We start from the raw sequence: 19564 nt of genomic DNA on the forward strand, positions 1-19564 counted from the left end.
GGGAGCAAAAGGAGGGCAAAGCATTGCAGAAAAGAAGTATCTCTATATGGTTAGTCATCTGCATTCAAATATGCTGCATTCTAGCTAAAAAGCTGTCACATGAAGGATTAAGGGCTCATTCTACTCAAGCCAAGACTCCTACTACTGCTTTAGCACACGGAGGCTTTTCCTGGATATCTGTCAGGCTGCTGCCTTGACTTTCACATCTGCTGGTATTGGCATTTTGCCCATTTGGTCCTGCAGTACATTTGGGTCTGAGCAGTTCCACAGACCCTCCTTCAGGTACTACTGAGATATCTATTCATGAGATAAGGAATCTGTCGTTAGACGTATCACAAATTACTTACCTTCAGCAACGCTCTTTCTGATGTATACCATATGTACAGATTCATCACCACCCTCCCACCTCTACGTTCAGTGAAATTGACTCTTCCATCTGAAAAGGTCCTTCAATGGAGATCTGCACACTGTTCAAGCCGATTTGCCAATGGCCTCTTCGTCTGAGGACCCGTAGAAGCCTTCGAAAATAGCTGATGTCAGCTCCTCTGAGTGGTGTTGGAAGAGACAAGCAGGACCGCATATAGAGTTGCATGACTCCACCTATGAGTTTCTAGAACGAGCTGGACTCCTTGGGTAATATTCACAAGATGAGGAATCTGCGATTAGATAGAGTATCCACCAAAAAGAGTGTTAAAGAAGTTAAGTAATTGGTTCTTCTTAACACAATCTCCTATTAAGGCGTGAGGGCCTCCCAACAGTGGGCCACCAAACACACTAAGAACAGACATTGAATGTTTGGAAACAATTTTTGATAACTGAGGCAGATTTTTCGTGTGTCCTATTTGAAGTGCCTTGACAAGTACACCTTACTAGATTGTTAGTTTCATCTATTTATCATGGTGCTTTCTAATGATGTTCACTGATCGGTATTGAAAGGAAACCTTTCTCATTAAAGCAGCGTTCACTAAATATTTCAAAATAAATCTTTTACTGGTCAGTGGAAAATTCTGTTTTAGCTGGTAAAAAGGACTCTGCAGGCTTCAGGATTTTATTCAGAACGCAACCAACAACTTTCTATAAAAACAACAATTAAAAGTAAAGGACTACAAATACAATATTTATGTAACTTAATGGGGAAAAAATGAGTGCGCTTTTGCGTATTCTTTCTTTTTTCATGTGAACTTCACCCTCTCGCCAAGTCAAAAACAAGAGAAATGCAAGATCACTCCAATAGCAGCTGCAAACTTTGGCAATACAGAACGTAGCTTAAACAGCTAATTTTTGTAATGATTTTCAAGAGGTTGGGGTGTAGATGAAGATGCGGCTCAGTTTTGGTAAGGTGGCACACAGGTAGGTAAGCCCTGTTGAAATAGTTAATTTTATGGTTTGACAGTCCGAAACTTCAGAATGTCTAACCTATAGGTATTCTTACTTTATTTGCCTGAAAAGGACAGCTTGCAACAAGAATCTTGCAGATTATATAGCATAGCCTAAACCAAATTCTATAGTGCCGGGTAAGCTGGTGAAAATGGAACAAATGAGACTGATGTGGTAAGATTCTTTAGTGGCATGGCATAAGATGTGGGATGCAGAATGGTGTTCTGCGGGGCAGTTTAGGAGGACAGTCCAAGGTCTTGCGTTCCAAATCGCTGCTTCTCGTCTCTTGATTGTTTTCTCCTGTCTGCTTTCATCCTCGAGGAATAGTAGGCAGTCCCTTCCTCCCGGTCTGTTTCTAGATGCGTGATTGGTTAAGTTTATTTAGAGCAGTTTTAATCCTGCATATTCTCTCTCTTTTTTTTTTTTTTTTTTTTTTAAACGACTGGTTCCCAACAGGACTAGCGCCTCCTAGGGTGTGGTCTTTGCCATTTAGTGAAGTCTGTTTCATCTACCAAGGCATGTTAAGAGGAAGTATAATCCACATGAGCCACCGGTAGATCCAAGAAGACAAGGGTATAAAACATTAACATGCAAAAGTGTCCTATTAGGTATTGTTAGAAATTGATTTCTGTTTGGCTAGGGTATGAACCCAAGCCAGGCAGAACCCACCACTCTTGTCAGGGCAAGTAAGTTGCACACCAAGGATAACCTGTGCTCACCCCCTGGTTGCTTGACACAGAGCAGTCCGGTTTATCATCAGAGGCAATGTGTAACGAGTTTACGAGACCCACTCAGATAGTAACACAATAAACACACCACAAAAGAGACTCCACAGGATTATATAAAAATATAGAATATATTGTACATAAAAATATAGACCAAAATTACATAAATCATAAATACTGTGCATACTATGCAAATCCTGAGATCGCACTCCTTATTCTGACAAAGCAAGAATAAAACCACATACATTATGACATCAGTGCTTGAAACACAGCAGTTCGGTTAGATGCTATGCACATGAATCACCAAAGATAACCATAAGAACATCAGTAACCATAAAAGAACAAGTATCCAGGAACACCTGTCTTCCTTTTAGCAGGTTTTTGCCATCAGAATGGCCTGGTTGCAAGGAGTGTCTTCATGCCTAAAGCGTAGGCCGCATGAGCCCCTGTGCACCTACTATGTCTTGTGGTCATTTACAGGTTTCCTGATACAGCAACTGCTGAAGATGGTCTGGGCCGCCGACACTGATGAATTACAGAAAAGATGCCCCCAAGTACATTTTATCCACTAACTGGTGGGGGAAAGGCACAAATTGCAGAATCAGTTGGGAGACCTCCTTGGATCCCTGTGTGCAATATTGCAAAGTGTAGCTGCCCTCAATCACACAGGGCAGCTGCTGTAATCACGGGGGTTGAGGTCTCACTGCAGGTGTGGGAGACATCTCTTGGTCTCTCCTGCTGCCCAAAAAGCACAATGCCACTACGGGGGGTAAAGGACACAGTATCTGTTGTGCGGAGGGCAGTCCTTGGGTGCTGGGGACCCCCTCTGCTCGACTCAACATTGCCCTGTGTTGAGGCAACCTGCTGGTCGGGGATCAGCTGCAACTCCGCTGGTCTTCCTTCTGCGGTAGTGCGGCTTTCTAGCCACAGCGGGAAAGGACGGTATGCTGGCCACTGTAACATGGGTGTGGCTTCTAGGTGGGTGTTCCTCCCGTCTGCTGTAGTCTCTCCTCAATGAGAGTGGCGTGGGAACCCACTCTCTGAATTGGGTGACTAGGAAGCACTGAAAATTCTCTGAGCAGATCTAACTATCCCCTGGCAGCTTATCCAACACTGGGGTGAGGACTCAGTTATGCATAGGAAGGCGGTGTGCCCTGAGCTGTGTTGGACCCTCTTTCGTGTAGTGGCCTCAACAAGCCAGAAACACCAGGGTCTGCATTCCAATAGACAAGTTCAGGGATTCCTGGAGATTGCTTTTCATTTTCTCGCAAAAGCTCTATGCAAACACATAGCTTCAGTGTCTTTTCTGGTCCTGAGTCTCTGCCATACAGGGGACAAACCAACATGCCCTTGGAGAGCACTCTGGGCATGAGCAGAGGTAGGCAGGCAGCTGGTCAGCACATAAGGCAGGTGCATAGTGGCAGTCCCTCCTGAAGCTCAGCAGGCAAACACAACAAAGCAGACAGTCAAAATGGTACTTCCTCGTGGCAGCACAGCAGTCCTCTGGCAATGTGCAGTCTGTAGAGCCAGCAGCATCTTGTTACAAGTCCATGCCGTGTCTAAAATCATGGGATCAGAGCCCCTTTACTTAAACTCAAAATTGTCTTTGTTCAAGGGGAGACTTCAAAAGGAATCCTTTCAAGTGTACAACAATCCCTTTCAACCCAGCCCTAGCTCCAGACATCAATAGGGGGAAAAATAAGCCCTTTGAGTTGGGGCAGGACACAACCTATACAAATATAAAGAGTGAATGGCCTCTCCCATCCCCGGAAGACCATCAGTATGCAGATGTCATCTCTGTAACACCCAGCCCTTCTTGTGTTGTGGTGGTCTATAAAGTATGCATCTATTGTAGATGTCACCCAGGCCTAATCAGGCTGTAAAGCATAAAGAGTCATGAGCACAGAGAAATTGCCACTTTCTAATAGTGGTATTTCTAAAATAGTAATGTAAAATTCAGCTACACCAGTAAGTATGATTTATCGTCACTATTCTAAACATACCACTCATGGCAACAGCTCTCCTTTCTGATCGGGAATTGCCACTTAAAAGTATATATGTGAATTCCCAATGCTTGGCTATGAGAGGAGTAGGTCTCACAGCAGTGAGGAACAAAATAGACTGTTTGTCACTACCAGGACATGCTACACATGTAGGCACACAGCCTACCTTTTACTTGCACAGCACAATGCCCGTAGGGCTACCTAAGCCTACCTTAGGGGTGACTTATATGTAATAAAATTGGGGTTTAAGACATAGCCAGTAACTTTAAATGCCAATTTCAACTGGCAGTAAACTGTGCACACAGGCCCTTCATTGTCAGGCCTGAGACCGGTTTGAAAGGCTACATCTGTGAGTGGCACTGTAAACCAATCCTACAGTGTTTAGGAAAGAGGGCACATGCACTTTAGCACTGATGAGCAGTTGTAAATTGCCTAGAGTCATAAAGCCAACAAAAAGAAGGTGAGAAAAGTAGGCAGAGGAAGGCAAAAGGTTTGGGAATAACCCTGCAAAAAGGACCAGGTACAACCGGTATCATTACAAATCATAATTCATGATTTGTGCAATACTAAAAATAGCTCCTTGTACAGTGCCACAAATCAGCAAAGCGGATATGACCAAATGATGTTCCTAATACAAAAAGTTCTCTTGACCATATGTATTTATATGCAGCATACAAATTCATTAAAACAAGTGAAAGGGTGCTCAGTGTTGTGTGAACACACAGTGCTGAAGAGTTTGAATGGAAAGAACCCAATAATATGTGTACATTCTATAATATTGAAGAAGTCAAAATATGAACAAAAGGATTTCTGCACATAGAAGTCATTAAAATAAAGTTTCTCCCAGCCGAATGGTTGGCAGCGTTTCTACCTGTATCTTTGTAAAGTGCCACAATCCAGAAAAAGGCGAAGTTAAACAGAGGTAGTTCTGCAATCAGCAGTCCGCTTACTCAAAAACCTGCATAAGCTCCCTCAGGGAAGCACCCCCAATACGGACCCGTTACAAGACTATCAGTTGACTTTCTGTTTATATCTGGCTCTGTAACGACTTGTAGTGTGCACCATTAAATATTGTTTTCCTTTTGGTCTTTTTGCGTTTGCAGTACCAGACGTCCTTGTTCAAATCAACTGTTGTGATGAGATTTTTTTTGAGGTTGGACAGATTGCCTCCTAAAACTTCGTGATGCCACAGTGGGAGGTTAATTTGGGCCTCATGTTCCTCCCTTCGAAAATGCACAACTGCCCATTGAGTCTTCTGACTCTGAAGACTGTATTCCTGGTCACCACACCTTCAACTTGTTGTTTGAGTGAACTCCAGGCTCTCTCTGTGCAGCCGCCTTACACCACCCTTTGCCCTGATAAAGTGGTGTTGAGGACCAGGGCAGCCTTTTTGCCTGAAGTGGTGACTTCTCTTCACATTGGGCAATCCATCATACTCCCAACATCTTTTGCTCTGCCTCGCCCCTGAAAAGAGGAGAAGAGGATCCATTGGACTGGACCCCAAGAGAGCCTTGAGCTCCAAAGACTATTGGGTGGACGATCACCTTTTTGTGGGGGTGTCAGGGGCAAAGGAAGACAACACAGTGCATACAAGGAAGATATCCTCTGTATTAAGATCTGCTATGCGTTGGCTAGGTCGTTGGCACGCGGAGTTCCTGTTCTTGATATCCGTCAGGTTGTGACGTGGGCAACAGTGCACACGTTCACAAACTACTACTGCTTTGACAGTCTGGTTCGAAGGTAAGGGCACGTCTTCTGTTCTGTCCTCAGGACTTTTTTATCTGAACCTTTATTCAGCCTGTCTGCGAACTATTCCTTATTGATGATGCTACTTTGATGATACTCAAGCTGGTAAAAAATGGAGTGAAATCAGTACAACTAATTTTGAGCTGCAGTGCTATAACACCTCAACCACACTTCAGTGTAGTCGCACCCTGTATTGGTTTCTCAATATCGTCTAAAATTGGCGCACTGCACTGAATATTTTTTGCCTCGCAGAGCTGAACAAAAATATTGGGCTGCTCCGCTCGGAAGATGGGTAAGGGAAACGAGATGGTAAATAGGTTTCGAAAAGCAATGTTATGACAGATGCATGTGCTTCACCTGTTTTGGAAAGCAAGCACCCTGGCCCTTAATTTAGGACTTGCTATAGCAAAATATTCCTCACCCTTTGGCAGAACTCGAGTAGGACTTGGGCACTGTTAGCTTGGGGTGTTTATTTACATTTCTGATGTATGATTCGATGGAGAGCCCATAAAATGAATTGCAACCTTACTGCAAAAGTATGCACAGGACCAATAATAACAAACATATAATTGTATTGTAATGCAACATTTATGTACCGCTTACTAGCCCTGTGTGGAGCGCTGAAGCACTTGCCTACATGGGTAGCATGGTGCACCGTGTAGGTTGGGCGGTTGGAAGGGTATTGTCTTTGTTTTGATCCTAAGTGGTAAGTATTTCCATGTCAAGCGTGATGACCACAGTGGTACGGTTATCTTGTTATTGGACCCTGTCCAGAGGTAAAAAAACAAGGGTGCCCATTGTCTCCATTGCTTTTTGCAGTAACCAGGGAAACATTTGTGCACAGTATCTGTGATATGGGTAAGCATAGAGGCGTAGAAAAAAACCTTAACATTCATGTTCTATCATTATATGTAATATATTTCCTTTCATACAGTTTCAGAGCCTTGTATCCGTTAAATGATAAATGATAGTGTCATGTAAACGGTTGTATGGTAAAATGGCTTCTCATGACTTTCACTCCCTCCTGTATTGGCCTATGTATACAACCCAAGGGTTATTACTTTAGACTGTTATTAAACCACAATTTACAATTTCTTTAGTTCTCTATCGATCTTAAAATAAGAACGAGCAAGAGCATGAAGTGTGTGCATTGTTTGAATATGTTGCCCTTTAAAATTCGTTTGGTGTAGCTGTGTCCCTAGTGCCCTCATTAGAGAGTCTTCTTACAACTCCAGGATCTCCCTACTGTAAATTCTCTATACATAGAGGATTTCTCTTTAAAGCAGGGAGGGTAGATGTCGGACACGGATGCCAGCAGTGCAACCTACTGTCCTTCCCTGACCAAGTATAGGCTGTCCCTGGAAAGGGAGTAGCCAAACTTGCCATGTGCCCCAATTAAATCTGCCCCGCTCCAATCCAAACAATCTGCCCCACTCCAATCTACCTAACTTCATCCCAATTCACCACTCTCCAATCCAAAGCAATCCGCCCTACTACAATCTACCTCACTTCATCCCAAATCACCCCCTCCAGCCCAAACCAATCTACCCCACTACTATCCAATCCACCTCACCCCCCTCCAACCTGCCCCACTTCAGTCCAAAACAATCTGCCCCACTTCAGTTCAAAACAAGCTGCCCCACGCTAGTCCGAAGCTGGCGGCCCCCACACTAGTCCGAAGCTGGCAGCCCCCACGCTAATCCGAAGCTTGTTTTGGACTGGAGAAGATTGGAATGGGGCAGACTTTTTGGATTGGCGTCGGCTACTCTGTTTTGTATTGGCGTGGGGCAGATTGGAGTTTTCAAAAATTCCTGGTCACTGCTTGAGAATTATTTCAATGTGACCAAATCAATGGATAGAAGTAGGCGAACTCCCGATCGGAGATTTAATATGGCTTTCAGCAACTTTGCCCACACTCAGGGTTACAACCAATGCGATTTGGGAACATTGAAATAATTCTCGAGCAGAGACCGGGAATTTTTGAAAACTCCAATCTGACCCACGCCAATACAAAACAGTGTGGCTGACGCCAATACAAAGTGTGCCCCTCTCCAATCTACTCCAGTCCAAAACAATCTGCCCCACTCCAGTCCAAAACAATCTTCCCCGCTACAGTCCAAAACAATCTGCCCGCTACAGTCCAAAACAATCTGCCCCTCTCCAGTCTGGCCCACTCCTTTCCAAAACATCTTGCCCCACTCTAGTCCACCCCACACCAATCCAGTCCAACCCAATCCCATCTACCACAGTTCGGGCGACCTCATTCAAATCCAGTCCCTCTCACCCCACTCCTGTAGTTCCCACTCCAATCTGATCCATCTCACTCCAGTCCAACACACCCCTCAACCCACGGTCTGCCTCTCCAGCCCAATCCACCTGTTGGGCTCCAATGGAAGGCCTGAAGCCATGTTTTACTCTGTCCCTGTAGTATAGGGCACAATAGGTGCTGCAGTCCACTCGTAACATTTAACTTTTATTTTGTGCCATATATTTGACGCTTGTAGGTTAATTTAAATATACCACTTAGGAATATGGCTATTTAACCATGATTAAATGTACAGCAAAGGCACTTTACCTCTGGTTTGGATTGTAAAAGTGCACAGAGTTCAAACGGCAGCAAAAATATAGCGTCAAACAAAAAGTGAAAAATGTGGGGTGACCACTCAGAAAAGGTGGATTTTCGACAATACCGATGTTAGAAATCCTGCCTCTGTATCTGAATGCAGCCATAATTGGATCTTTTGAGCATAAACATACATAAGCCACTCTAGTTTTTGGAGACCCAGACCTTCTTGAAGTCTGCATGACCTACTTTTGTTTAAGCTGCTGCCTAGACCAGGTAATAGAAAACGAGTTAGTAATGCCGATCAGATTGTATCTGGCGTTTGTAGTATACTGATTTTTACTTTTTATGAAGACCTACATCCGTTTTACCGCTATGGCCTGGCTGATGCTGGATAGCTTTATATGTCTTAGTCCTGATTATAATTAAATTGTGTGCACCTGTCTTTCCCTGCTCCTTCTCCATCACACTGTTGGTGCTGTGCTCGAAGACCGAAGCACCACTGTGATCACTAATGCATAACTCCAAAACTCTTCTCATGTAGATTCCCAACACAATACAACACTGCCAACTACGCACTCCCACACGATATAGCATGCTACCCGTCTGAAAATGTTTTTGGGCATCACACCTAGGGCGTATGCAGTGCTATGTAAATGCTACAGTATAGTGCAATTTTGTAATTGTAAAATTAATTTACATAGTGCTTACTACCCGTGACGAGGGGTTGAACCATTTTGCGACGAGAAGCATGCTACTCTGGGACCCAAGACTAGAGTCTAATAGTAGATTAGTAGTATGTTTTGTTTTCTTCATTCTTGTGGGTTAGTTGTGTTTTGTTTGTGCTCTTTAAGTTTTTGTGTATTTAGTAGTGTTTTTGAGTAGAGATAGAAAGATGGGGAATGGGTTAGAAAAGGCAGAAGTAGGAAGTTGTTATTGGGAGTAATGGACATGTGCACCTGTTGAGTGGATTGGCTAAAAAGGAGTGGGATGTTTGAAAAGTATGTTTTGGAGTTCACACTAGACACAAGATATAGGGTCCGAGACAAGGGACAAGACCAGGGACGGGACAAGGGTTGAAGGAGGTATTTTCTTTCCCCCCCCCCCAAGACTGAAATGTATGTGTATGTATGTATGTATGTATGTATGACCATAAAGTTTCAGTAGCATTCATAAACCTCTCGATATACACACCCATATGTAAGCAGAAGCACCACTATATACAAGGTTAGATATACACATATAGCTTGTGTAGTATACACATTTTTTCCCTTTATATTAATATATTTGCTTATAACATGAAGCATATTTCAATATACAATGACACATATATAATACTGTGTGTGGGTGTGTATTATGTGTCTCCCTTTCTACATATTTGTACGTGTATACTCATACACACACACACACACAAATATTTAGGAAGTGAGATATGTAGTATTTTTATATAAATATATTTTAATTCTTTCTTACAATCAGGCTTAAATACTGTCACTTTTTTTTGTTCGAAAAGAGGCCTAAAGCCGTAAACACACGCTCCTTCACTTCTGTAAATAAGATGTATGTATTATCTACTATGACATATACATGTCATGCAAAATATAAATTTATTTTTATATATAGATTTTTAACTTATTTTTGCTAAAATTAAAATACAATGCATGTTTACTGACCTACTCACAACTAGATCAAAATATGTTTATGATCATATAAATAACACACCCATACATGATCATTCTACATATTATTAGTGGTGCACTTGGAATAAATCCTTATGTATCTGTATCCAATTCATATGTGCATACTTGTAATAATAGTTACATGTTCAAACATAACCAATGACTGTGAAGACTGTTTTTGTTTGTTTGTATTTATTAATTTATTTTTTCTAAATCAAAATATATTGTCCTACACTTCTTCTATTATAGTTACTTTTTTCTCTAATCATATTCACATACTCCACTCTGACCTAAATGCATTGGTCCAGAAAGCAACGGAAACTTATAATCAGAAACTCTTTTGCGTATATATTTCTGTATACAATGAGATAATAAAGCAGGTGATGTACATACATAAAAATCTTGTTATATAAGAACTAGTTTAGATTTTTAAAAAATGTGTGTGTATGTAAAGATAACAAAAGTCTCTTTTGATAAATATCTATCTGCGTGCATGGGTGTAGATTTGTGAATATAACACACACACTGCATACATCAGAGATTTTAATCTCTTGTACATACTGTTGTGAGCATAGTGGTCATGTGGGCAAGAGCCAGCTCTTGGCTTATCTTCTGAGCCTGAGATGATTGTCAGTAGGTCTTATGTTTATGGGTGATGAATTCTATAATTTGTCTACTTGAACAGAGAACGATGTTTCACCCATGTTTTTTATTTTTTTGCATGGAGGATTTTTGAAGCTGGGAGCCATCTTGAGGGTAGGTTCCTTTGTTGTATGTAATTGATTTTTCTTCCTGATGAAGAGTGGTCCCTCGCCATGCATTGCTTTGTGGCTAATAAAAAGCACCTTGAAGTTGGATCTTGTGGCAACCAGTAACCATAATAGGGCATTCAAGGCAGGGATATGTGTGCTTGTGACTTTACAAATGGGAGTAATCTGCTCATGGTTGATAAAGGTGAGTGTGATGTAGACCATTCGCATAATCCAGTTTTGATGGGACAAGACAATAGAGATGGTGGTTTGAACCTTATGGGGAACCCTAGGTGCAGGAAGTTAAGTAGCAGCGTTTTCATTGTAGGAAAGCATGATTTGGCTACCTTATCCACTTGGGCATTGATTGACCGCTTGGCGCCCATGGTGATTCAGAGATTGCTTACCTCCTTAGATACTTTTGACTTTAGTCCTAGATCATCAGGCCATGAGCATAAGGGCCATTTATTTTCCAGTTGTCGCAGGTAAGTATTTCACCTCTGGACAAATTCAGTTTGAGGCGGCTCCATGTCAGCTATTGGTCAACCACTGGGGAATCATGGAAGAATTTGGATGTTTCATTGTCCTTGGGCTTTCCAATTTTAGACGTATCTGCATGTCATGTACATAAGTGGAGTAGGTGAAGTCAAAACCATTGAACAGATCTCGTACTGATTTCTTCTAGATGTTGAAAAGCAAGGGTGAGATGATTGGGCCATGAGGGACTCCTGCTTTAATGCTGTACGGTTTATAGGAGAACATGGGAGAGTGGGTAATATTCTATTGTGTAGGTATGATGTGGTCCAAACAAGAACTTTGCCCTCTAGTCCGACTTCCTCAAGTCTTTGGATTAGTGTCATGAGCCAATGTGTTGGATGCAATTGAAAGTCCAAGAGAAGGACAGCAACCCAGTGCAGGTCTACTGTGTTTTAAAGATCATCCCAGATTGAGGTTAGGGCAAATTCAGTGCCTCTTCCTGGGCAGAATCCAGTTTAGAAGTCAAAGTATGGCGTTGACTTCGGTGAATTGTGATATCTGGGCGACATCTGCTCTTCTGCAGGAATGGTCCATTTACTATGATTCTGTAGCCTTCGGACTCTTGATTATCCAGGTTAGATATGATTAATAACCGGTGCATGTATGAGTAGGATGGCCACTGAAGTTGTTAACATATTTTTGAAGATTTTCGGTGGATAATTGTCAAAGGGGCACCATGCCAGCTGGATGGCTCGCTTTGACAAGATCCGGAAATTCAGTTGGTGATGGTTCTTAGAAGGAGTGTAGAGGCTGTGTTTTGCCTTCCCTTTCATGGTTTTGTTACAGCCTGTTTGGGGCTGTTTATATCTGTTGGTTAAGTAGGAATCCAACAGGTTTGCTTTAATTGTGTAATGATTTACCAGTTTGTAACAAAAGTCTTGAATTGGGTATTTTATTGGTACTCTTTGTATTATGGATCCAGTTGGAGTAGCATAGTTTTTTTATTGTTGACTTATATATTCTGTTATGTCTATGTAGGCGTATCTTGTCTTCAGAGTTTTTTAGGAGACTGTTGCGTTGAAGCTTAGCAATTTGCCTTTTGATCTTTAACTCTAAATTCATCCAGGGGGTGTTTTTTTTTCTTTTGGTATGTGTATGTTTTTTGAGGAATTGAGAGATGACCTCTTCCTGGAGCTATCCATAAAGTGATTTTACAGAATTTATTGTGACCACGTGTGCATTAGTAGTAAGCACGTTTTCTAGTTCCTCCAAATCCAGCTTGTTCCAAGGCTGAAAAGTGGGTTCGATTACTTTAGCTGGGGTGAGTGGCGGTATCTTGTGTTGGAAGGCGAGATGGCAGTGGTCTGGCCAGGTGACCAGAGTAGTCCTTTAGAATGTGACTAGGTGCAGGGTGGCGAAGATGACATCTAATGTGTCCTGCGATGTGTGTGGGATTAGGACTGACCTGTTGTAGGTTGAGTCTCTAGGCCAGTGGGGATGGTACTGGGGTGTAGAATAGTAAGTTGGTCAAACCTTATATTGAGGTCACAAAGGATGCATTTTAGTACTTTGTAAGAAGGTTAGAGATTGTGTCAGATGTGTGTCTCAGAATGTTACATTGCTTTGTGGAGGTCTGTAGAGAAGGATACAGTTGGATGAAAAGGTTGCATCTGAAAAGGTGGACCTCACAACCTTGTAAAGAAACATCCTCTGCTTTGGTGACATTTTTTGTTTCCTTATACAGACCCTCCAGGAAATTGCGGCATAAATTTGCAAATTTTGCGGCACAAACATTTAAATTTTGCAGCATTATTGCGGCACTATATTTTACGCGTAATCATTCTTAGCCTTAAATCAATGCATCCTGTTTTAGCAGAGTATTCCACTTTGAAATAGGCATGTTTTAAAGTTTCTGCAGCTTTATGGAAGCACAGCTCCAATCCAATCCTCGTGGAAGGGGGCGGTATTTCTCTGTGGGATGTTCCTCAACCCGTGTATGCAACCCTGCTGGGGTACCGCTGCTGCCCGGATACGTGAGGCATACCCACTATTCATCAGACACCCTAGGGCGCAAAATCCTAGTGAGTGGAGAACTTCGTGGTAGTGGAGTACGTTTTCCACAGTCACTTAGGCATGAGGTAAAATTATACAAATATTACTTAGCAATGGTCTGATCAGAAATCACAACTCTCCCCCAGTCATCACAAAAGAATGCATAATGATATCCCTGAAAGGAAACTTTCACATATCCAAATATATATTTATTTTCAATAAAGTAGCTGAGAAATGACTCCTTAATGGTTGTCTTTCCACCCCTTGGGTGAAATAGGCTAACAGTGTATAAAGCAAACTCTGGCAAAGTGGCACTGGTTTAAACTATGCCCCGACTGATGAAGAGCCAAACTAGTCTCATCCATCAACCCTTCTAACTCTGACAAAGACTCCTAAGGCTAGATAAATTCATGAAACTCCAAAGAGGTTACATTTATTTGCATCGAATTCAACTCATAGGAATGATGTTCAAGAATTGGTAGGTGTTTTCAAGCCTTCGACAAGTTTTTAGCAGCGGAACTGACATATAGGGTACTGTGCAGAGGAGAACACAATGATATAACTGAAAAATGTGTAATATCAACTTATCAGTAGATTCTGCTTACTCACTACTTACTCCTTAGTGCTTTGGTTGAGAGGCAGACTGAGTTTAAGTTCATGCAACCTATTGTCTCTTCCAGTGAAGAACAAATATTGATTGTTAAAGCTCCGCCCCCTTCTGACCTCTTCGTACTGGGGTTGAGTGTTTGACATTGTTCAGTATTCCATCCATCATTTGTTCTTTTTGAAGGCAGAAAGTATTCCAGGCTTAAAGAGAGATAATGCGTGCTATGCAGAATGTAGTGTGGCAGGCTTAAAGTGAGCAGCTAGACATAATGTCAACCAGGGAGAAGGTGTGTGACGCTTAAAGTGCACCAGACCGAATGCGTGACAGGCAGAAAGTGCGCCGGACATAAAGTGTGCCAGGCTAAAGTGCACCAGATATAAGATGTGCCTCTTGGAAGAGTGTGAGACCCTGGAAGTGGGTCGAGGTGTGGCACACAGTTTGTAGCGGTGCAAGAGATGTCTCATGCCCTATCTTTTTACTCTGATTTCTGGTAACTGTGGTCCTGGTTTTAAAAAGAACACAGCCACTCCCGATGCTCGCCTGTCCCTGAGGCATCCCTCTGTCCATACTCCCTGAGGCCTCATACTCCTTGTCCTCCTCATCTCTGTACTCCCTGAGGCCTCTCTGTCCTACCGTCCTCCCTCCTGTCCCCTCGTGCCCACCTCTCTGTACTCCCTGAGGCCTCTCTGTCCTACCTTCCTCCCTCCTGACCCCTCGTGCCCACCTCTCTCTGTCCTCCCTGAGGCAAACCGAACAATGGCGAGGAGATTGACACTGAGATTAGAATGAGGCAGCAGTACACTTCTTTTTTACACGGAAATCCCTGTTCATTTGACGTGCTTGGCGTCGTGCATGAGCTTGTGTGAACAGACAAAGCACTAGATAATGCAACCAGGACAAAGCAGTCTTCTAGGACACAAACAAATCTTATTATATTCACTGCAATGTTCATTTAAGCAATTTACATGAATACCTTTGTACCGAGAAGCAATTTCACGTTAATGTTTTGTGCAAAGCCGACTGTCCTGACATTATATCCAAATGCCTTTTAAAACCCAGAGCGTAGTTTATTATGCTTGAGTGTCATACCTCCTGGATCCCTTGGCACCTACCGCAGTGATTCCTTTCAGTTTCCCTCAGACAGGCTCCCGTGGGTGTGGCCCGTCCGGACTTCCTTATTACGAAGTAGCTTCATTGCTGCCTACGAACTTTCCTCACTCGGTTGGTATTCGAGCACCTGGAACTCGAGCTGCCCTCTGAGGGACTGGCTTCGCTCTCACGGCCGAGGGGCAGGTATCCCTCACTCACCACACATCAATTAGGTTAACATGAGCCCGGGCGTGCGGGTGTTGCTGGCTCCCATAACTGACAGGCACTTCACACATTTTAGCGTTATTTCAAAAGAAGCTGCGACATGAAAAACAAGTCCCTTTCAACCTTACAAAAAGACAGCATTCCCCAAATTTCGCGGGTAGTTTTGTAAAAAGTGCGGCCTTTTTACAAAACTGCCAATTTCGCGATTTTTGGGGGATATTGCGAAATCCTGGAGGGTTTGCTTATGTATGACCGCTAAGCCGCCTCCTATTTTGCTCAAGTGATTGTGTCAGTTTGATATCCTGGTGGATAGCTTCATACAATAGCAGTGCCATTTCTTCCCCCAGCCATGTTTCATTTAATGAAAGTAAGTCCGGTTCTGTGTCCATCAGTAGGTCAAATATTGTATTGTATTAGCTTAAACTTTCTTCCCCTCAGATTCTCCAGCACCTTATCTCTCCCTATGTGCCAGCTCGCACTCTGAGGTCCTCTGCTCTCCATCTTGCCATAGTTCCTCGTTTTAAGAGATCCAGGATTGGCGGACGCTCTTTTCAAGTCCTTGCTGCCAAGTTATGGAACTCCTTGCCTGCTCATATTCGTGCCATCGAGGGGCTCTTCGCTTTTAGGAAGGCGGTTAAAACCTTCCTTTTTCCTTTAGCTCCTTAGTTCTGCTGTTGTGTTGTGTTTCTCTCTCTCTGTCCGGTTTTAAGGTTCTGTTCTCGCGCCAGGACGCCCCTTTGCTGGGGCATCTGTGCGCGTAATAAATCCGGATAACATAACATAACATATTGTAATTGCATTTATATAGCGCTTACTACCCCTGACGAGGCGTCCAAGCACTTTTTCAGCTAGTAGCACTCCGGGACCCATAGAGGATCAGTGTGGAATTAGTATAGTGAAACATGCAAGTACATTTTAAGTGGTGGATAGGTTAGTTTTTTGTTTTAGTTTTTTTAGTTATTAGTGTTTTTATTAATAGGCAGTGTAAGAAATGTTTTTGGGAGAGGGTGTGAATTTGTGTTGCCGCAGAGTGAGTATTGTCCGTTTAGGTGGTGTGCATTGTTGGCGAGGTTAGCTGTTGCAGGATAGACAGTATTGTTTTTGTTTGTCATTACCTCCCTCCAAAAGACACATTTTTTGGGAGTCTGCAAATGTTTATGGTGGTGAGTCTTGTTGAAGGGGAAGGGTTGGGCTGTAGAGTTGTCTGAAAGGTAGACTTGTGCAATAGACATGGGGAGACCGTGTTATGAAGAGTGTTGTGGTGGTGTTTACTTTTATGCATGTTCACTACAGAAGGTTTATGGGTTAAGGGTGGAGTAGGATGGTCATGTTGTATGTTTCTGAATTCAGCAATGGATGATAGACGTGTGAGTGTTCTCGTGTTTGTGAGTTAAACAATTGGTGTAGTTGTTGCATGTAGGGTGATGTAGAGATGACTTTAAATGTGTCGCATGTATGTTAGTATTCGAGGAAAAGTGGATCTATGTAGGTATGTTTGGATGGTTGCGTGTTTTTGAATATGAGATTTTGTTCAGGGAAATTTTGTATGCCTATTTGTTTTGTGGGTAAGTATTATCTGTTATTTTGGTACTGACTTGAGTTGTAGGATTGGAGCGTGAAGGACTGGTTAGTTGAGTATGTTGAAGGAGAGGAGGGTGGTATTGGTTGTGAGTAGGGTCTCTCTTTAGTGTGAGATTAGGTAGGCAACAATTTTGAGAGATGGTTGTAGGCTGTGTGGGGTGATTTTGTCTCATTGTTGGAGGAGAGTGTTGAAAGAGTGTCATTGGTCTTGTGTGAGAAAAAGAGAATCTTTGTGTAGTAAAGCAATGTGAGAGATGGTTGAAGAAAGGGTTCTGAGGAGTGGCGAGGGCAAGGAGTAGGAAGGAATAAAACGGGGGCTAGAAGCACTAACCTTTGGCTAATGGTGGGCAGAATTGCACAAATTCACAAACTTACAATTAACACAAATGCTGCTAAATAGCTCTAACAATGTACTTTGATTGTAGTCTAACACATGGGTACTCTCAAACATTTCCTCGGAGGTGAAAAAGTATGGTCTGTGGTATGCCAAAGGGCTGCATTGAAGCCGGCAGAGTGAGAGTCGGGGTGGTGTAAGGCGGGTGTGAGGGGAAGCAAGGTATGTACTTGGTGTGGACAACAAACCAAGCCTTCACATGGCTTCTGTCTACCTCCATGCTCTAACATCATTTGCCAAGAATTATAGACAAAATATTAACTTTTGACATAAAACGAAAGAGATACTCATTTAGCTAATTGCACAATGTGAAACCAGAAAACTTTGATCCCAAAAACTTTGGTCCCCTCTTGACCAAATTGTGTGATGCTAGGTATGTTTTTTATTTTCGCTTTGCATCCTCTTTCTTTATTACCACGTAAGAGATCACCTTCAAATACATAAGTTTAGGATGCGTGCTGTAAAAGCCTTCCCTTGTGTTTAATTCAAGAAATTAGAATGGAGTTCCAATTATACTAACCTAGACCACACTGAGGGCGCACCTGACAAATGACTTGCCTCTTGCTTCACTTAATGCCATTGTTGTCAGAAAGGATGGGGGGGCTGGAATATTTCTAAGTTCATGTTTGACAATTTTCACTTCTAATAAATTCCTCTCAGTACAGTGATTTAACCTGATGTGCTAAAGTGAAACGCTTCAGCATGGTAATGAAATTCACTTTTTTTATTTTGAAGAACGTTTCTTCTATTTTAACATGATTAGTATGAGAGGTCTTTAAAAAGGAAGGTGCCGGCTGATAAACAGATCCAGGACTGGAAATGGAAGGGCTCCCATGAAGATAAGATCGCCCTTTACGCACACTATGTTCTGCTTTTCATTGCGGACCCAGCCCAGTCACGGCCCAGATGCCTCCAACTTCTGCACACCTTTGAGCAGGTCTCGGGTTTGCGCCTGAACCCCGCCAAGTTGATCTCCTTCGCCTCTCAAAGGAATGTTTTGATTGGCAGTCAACAATCCCCATTAGGCGGCAGTCATTAAAGTACCTAGGGATCTGGGTTGCATTACTCACCGAACTGGCATTTATTTATTTCGTTGAAGAGTTTTATAAAGCGCGAACATGACCCGAAAAAGGGTATTGGAGCGCTATATATCAGAAGGATACGATTAGTCACTAAGCAAGTAAACATCCTAAACCTTTGTAGAGAACCAACCCCAATACAATAAGAACGAACCCATGCATGAGGAACATGTAGCAAGAACATAAGTTGCATTCAGAAAATGTCTCAAGCAGATGATTTCCCTAAGGTATAAATAAATTAATTATAGTGTCTTCAAGACCGTTGTTGCAGCTGGTTATTCAGGAGAAGTCCTTTGACTTGAATTTTGAAAGAGGAGGTTGCTCAATATCGCCCCACTGGTCAAGAAAGCCAAGGAGGATCCCCGCAGCTGGCAAACCCTACCACTAAACCCTCTGGGGAGAGTGGCCCTCTTTAAAATGAAGATCCTCCCCAGTGTCCTGTATATCATCCAAAATATCCTGTTCCACCTCCTGCAAAGCTGGTTAGGGAACTGGACAGCATTGCCACAAGGTTCCTTTGTAGAAATGCGAGACCGTAAATGGCTCTCGCCCACTGCCGGATCCAACCCTTCGCCTGGGGCATGGGCATGACGAATCTTTATCTATATTATCTAGCAACCCAACTGCTCATTCTACACGACTGGTTCAACGGCGGCTGGTCAGATCCAGCATTTAGGATCGAACATTGCCTGAATTACCACGAATTCAGGCAATGTTGTACGGAGGTCCGGATGCCCAGAGCTGTACCGACAGTGACTCGAGCGGTCCTGCTGGCCTGGCGCGCTGCCTTAAGTAACACTCGGTGGGACAACAAATTGACACCTCTCTGGCAGGGTGTCTGTTATCTAGCTTAAGGAGGTTGGAGCTTTGGAGGGGTTCAGAGGATGGAGCCTTATTGGTATTTCGCAATTCGGAGATGTGTGGGTTGGGGGGGATCACACACACGCTCATTCCAAGACCTACAGACCCATTACACCCTTCACAATTCTGCAGATATCTACAGCTACGCCATACTCTCACCACATATTTATCGACCGGCACAACACTTCCAGAGTTTAGCCCAGTGGAAGCACAGATCATGATGGGGGACTTGGGGAAAGGGGGTGTATCGTGGATATACCGTTTCTTAACCAACAATCGTCCAACAACGATAGACTTGCTCAGACACCGATGGGAGACTTGGCTGTGTCCCCTCGAAGACTCGGACTGGTGTGATGC

At 43.0% G+C, this 19564-nt stretch overlaps 1 protein-coding gene across 4 annotated transcripts in view; it reads left to right on the forward strand.

The window, feature by feature from the left end:
• GOLM1 (golgi membrane protein 1) overlaps positions 1-19564 on the forward strand; it is a 723783-nt gene that overhangs the window by 488400 nt on the left and 215819 nt on the right. The window lies entirely within an intron of this gene.

The sequence above is a fragment of the Lissotriton helveticus genome, chromosome 2_1, assembly GCF_964261635.1.
Source record: "Lissotriton helveticus chromosome 2_1, aLisHel1.1, whole genome shotgun sequence".
NCBI lineage: Eukaryota > Metazoa > Chordata > Amphibia > Caudata > Salamandridae > Lissotriton > Lissotriton helveticus.